We start from the raw sequence: 4179 nt of genomic DNA, 5'->3' as shown, positions 1-4179 counted from the left end.
TTTAAAAAGAAAAAACGGGAAACAAGTTGATGCACGAACAGGTGAACAAGACCCACTCCACCACCCTCTAAGGGAAGGAACAAGTTGTCACGCCTCATGGGCTCCCATTGAGAGCGCCAAACGAATGTGGCAAATATTCTGTGTATTGCTTGCACCTTCCTCCTCGCACAATGCAGGACTTGAAGGACATACGCGAGCTTTGCAAACAAAAATATGTTACAGACCTGTGCCCTCGCAAACACTGAGAGTTCCCTACCCATCCAAGCCTGTGTTTGCCGCCGTAGAGTTACAATTTGTGAATCCCAGTAGGCTGTACTGTTGCGAACTTGGTGCAGCGGAACGCCTAGGTACTCAAGAGGGCTACTGTCCCAGCATATGCCACCGAACTGGCTTGGCCTAGTTCCCCAATAACCCAACCAAAAGCCTTTGGATTTCTCTAAATTAAGAGCCGCGCCTGATACATCACAGAACTGTTTAGTCAAGTTTAGAGCCTCAAGTACACTCTTTTTGTCAGAACAAAAGAGGGCGACATCATCAGCATAGGCTAAAACTTTAACTTCACATCGAGCCAGAGAGAAACCGCGGATAGCTACGCTGTTAATTATACTGAGACAGAGGGGTTCCAGATATAGGGCAAACAACAATGGAGACAGTGGACATCCTTGACGAACAGATGCTTCTAGTGGTATTGGTTTCGTTAGCTCCTGATTAACAATAACCCTTGTATAGGAGTTCTTATAGCACAGCCTTATGCCTTTGAGCAAGACGTCACCAATATTTGCATACTCCAAGACCGAGAACAAGAAATCGTGCCGAACTTTATCAAAAGCCTTCGCCAAGTCAAAGGTACGTCTAGTGAATACGGTGTCTTCGTTCACTCCCATCTTCCTCCCTTCCCGTTGCGGCCAGGTTTAGGTGTCTACCAAAATATAAGAGAGAGATACATTTCCTTTCCTCAAAAACCAATTTACTAACGAGCAAGGCGCATTTGTCCGCGTTTCAGATTGGTCCAAATTGTCGTGACGTCACCGCGCGCGAATTTCGACGGGTGTCCCCCGAAATATGTGAGACAGTTACTGCGCAACTTCCTTTCCTGAAATACAATTTTCGACTAGTGTCTACTGAGATATGTGACAGTTAATGCGTAATTTCCTTTCCCCAAATACAATTTTCATTTTCTTTATTACGGCCCCTCTTTCTTCTTTCACTCACACTTCCTCCCATCCTGTACGGTGCGGCTTAGGTGTCCACCGAGATGACAGAGAATTACAGCACCATTTCCTTTCCTCAAAAAGCGTTGCGTTCAAAGGGCAACGCATCGCGCCGAACGGGTGGTGGCGTTCCTTGGACTCCGTGGCAGCGCTACAACACGCTGTTGCGTTCCACTCCTAAAGGCGAAGCTTAAGCGTCATTAATAGGCAGTTAATTAATGTACCAAAAAAATGTGCAGTGAACAATTGCGTATCAGAATGCAGCTCTCAGGCTTTCGCCTTTCACCACTTTAGCCACTAAAGTTCCTCGTAAGTTTTTCCTTCCTCCATGATGCGCCGCGAGCTGTGGGGGCGAGATCTAGTGCGGAAAACCGCATGGCGCTCGCGAGCTGTGGCCGCCGTGCTTTCCAAAAGTCGGTGCTAGTTGCTCGCAGCCGAAAGGCGTCGTCGCGCACGCGGAGGCGGAGAAAAAATGAGCGGCAGCACACCCGGACTGGATGTCGCCAAGAAGTCCTTCGTGCAACTTGGGCGCTGAGCAACTCCAAGTTCTCCTACAGCAGGTCTGGTTTGCGAAGACGGGGCTCTTCCGGAGTATTGGTGTAGGGCAGTCGTTTCTCACTTTGTTCCGTACCAAGGCAGGACGCCCACCCACAGAGCTGACCGATACCGACCAGTGGCACGTCAACATCCTACTGCTTGCGGCCCAGCAAGGAGTAGGTTGACATTTTTCTAGTGAACGGATCTCACACGTTGAACTCAGAGCCGAACTGGTCGCCTTTCGGCAGAAGGGAAAAGCTAATAGGATTGAGTATTTCACGGTGTGTGTTTTGAATATTATAAGCGTCCTAAACTACTATGTCCTTCCCGAATGTATTTCTAATAGTGTATAGGTACGTTTTGGGATACTCAATGATCAATAGGCAATTACGACCGCTTAAATTTTTCTCTTGCTTGTGGAGCAGAAGATAACGCTCAAACCACGTGATAACTTATCATATCATGTCTACTGTCATGTGGGGAGGGCCAGCGCAGCAGCAGCAGCCAGTGGACTACCGCACTAGGCGGCCCACCCACATGTTCTGAGAACATTGAAGAAATAAAGATGTTTGTAATCAATCAATCAATCGCGCGATCACCGAACCCATGACAGCGAGAGTCACTGAACCAACTGGCGACAACCCTGCAGAGTTGTGCACAAGTGTAGTAGAAGTTATGGGCTTCAAATGCCTAAAAATTACACCAAACGATTATGTGCAACGATGGAAACTAAACAAATTTTATTAATTCCAAATTTGCATCTGCATAAATATTTTATAACAAAATTTAACATTTGTTTCAAAATTTAGACTGTTGCCAGACTTACGTGAATAACCTTGGTGGCCAGATTTCTGAACGAAAACTATCACTTCCCACTTTTACTAAAAATGCTCAGTGGCAACATATTATTTGCTGACACAAAAACAGCCTCATTTCCGCAGCAATCAAAACAGCGTAAGTTCCAATCTTACAACAAAGACATTGTTGTTGAGCTTTCAGATTTTTTATGCAGTGTGGCCAGACGTTTGTGCTCATAATGGCAACTATTTCTATTCGCGGATATGTTCTGTGTTTTATAAATTCAAAATTTGTAGCTTCATAATTATTTTATAACAATCTTTAACATTTGTTTCAAATTTTTTTACTTTGTTGCCAGACTTACGTGAATAACCTTGGTGGCCAGATTTCTGAACCAAACTATCACTTCCCGCTTGTACTAAAAATGCTTAGTGGGAACATATTATTTGCTGACACAAAAACAGCCTCATTTCCGCAGCAATCAAAACAGCGTAAGTTCCAATCTTACAACAAAGACATTGTTGTTGAGCTTTCAGATTTTTTATGCCGTGTGGCCAGACGTTTGGGCTTGTGGAGGCCAGTGTTGAGGTCGCCCAGGAGGCGACCACGGCCACGTTTATTTGAGGCTGCCTTAGAAGAGGTAGCGACAGAGCAGCAGCGGCAGCGTCCGGCGAGGCCGAAGTCCAGAGCGTTCTCTTCTGCGCGAGCCGCGTTCTCCTGCACGTGCCCACCGCTTCGTCGTCTTCCCCTTGCCGAAGCGGTGGCGCTACAGAGGCACCCACCCAGCACGAACGTCCGGTTTGTGCGAAAGGGACAGAAAACACGAGAGGAGAGGGTGGAACAAAAGAAAAATATAAACTGGGAACGAAAGGCCGGTGAGGTCAGGTCGGTAGTCCGGGAAGGCAGTCAGGCTGGAGAACAAAGCTCAGGCGGTCGAGCCTGGCTGCTTCGCAATGGGCGGGGGAGGCAGAAAGCGGAAGGCGAGGACAGGGGCAGCAGACATGAAAAGTCACCCAGTAAGCGTCGACGAGATGGTCGTAAAGCAGTCTTCAGAGAAACTAGTAGTGGTGGCAGTGGGCTCGAGGATGGCCTGAACATCAACCAACGTACAGATGTCCGAGCGTGTGAAGTGCGTCGCCCCAGCCGGCGGAGTAGTAGGTGCCGCCTGATACAGCAGCAGTGGTAGAAGCGGAGGCGATGGCTCAGTCGCTCGTGGCGGCGCAGCAACGGCATGGCAGGCGAAGGCGGAGTGAGGAACGGGCGGCTGCCATCTGATTGGAAAGCCAGGACTGCTTGGGTAGTGGCAGCGGTGGATGCAGGAGTAGGGCGCAAATCCGGCACGTGAGCGTCGGAAGAAACGGGATGCGCTGGTGCTGCTACGACAGGCGGTGCTGGAGGGGGCCCGCTGAGGCGCGTCCATGTCGCATGCATGCTACCTCCGGTGACTGTCTCGTTTGGCGCAGAGGCAGAGTCACTTGCGAAGCCGCCAGATGACCAGGGAGCCGTGGGAAGCAGTGCGGGTTGCGCATTAGCAGCGACAGGGTCCTGGTGTGGCGTGCATAAGTGCCCCGCGACAGGAAGGACAGATGGGCTCACCGGAGAGAGGCATGAGGGGACAGGCGAACATGTGACG

This window comes from Amblyomma mixtum, chromosome 3 (genome assembly GCF_055824585.1).
Source record: "Amblyomma mixtum isolate Tamu chromosome 3, ASM5582458v1, whole genome shotgun sequence".
Taxonomy (NCBI): domain Eukaryota; kingdom Metazoa; phylum Arthropoda; class Arachnida; order Ixodida; family Ixodidae; genus Amblyomma; species Amblyomma mixtum.
This window is presented reverse-complemented; position numbering follows the sequence as displayed.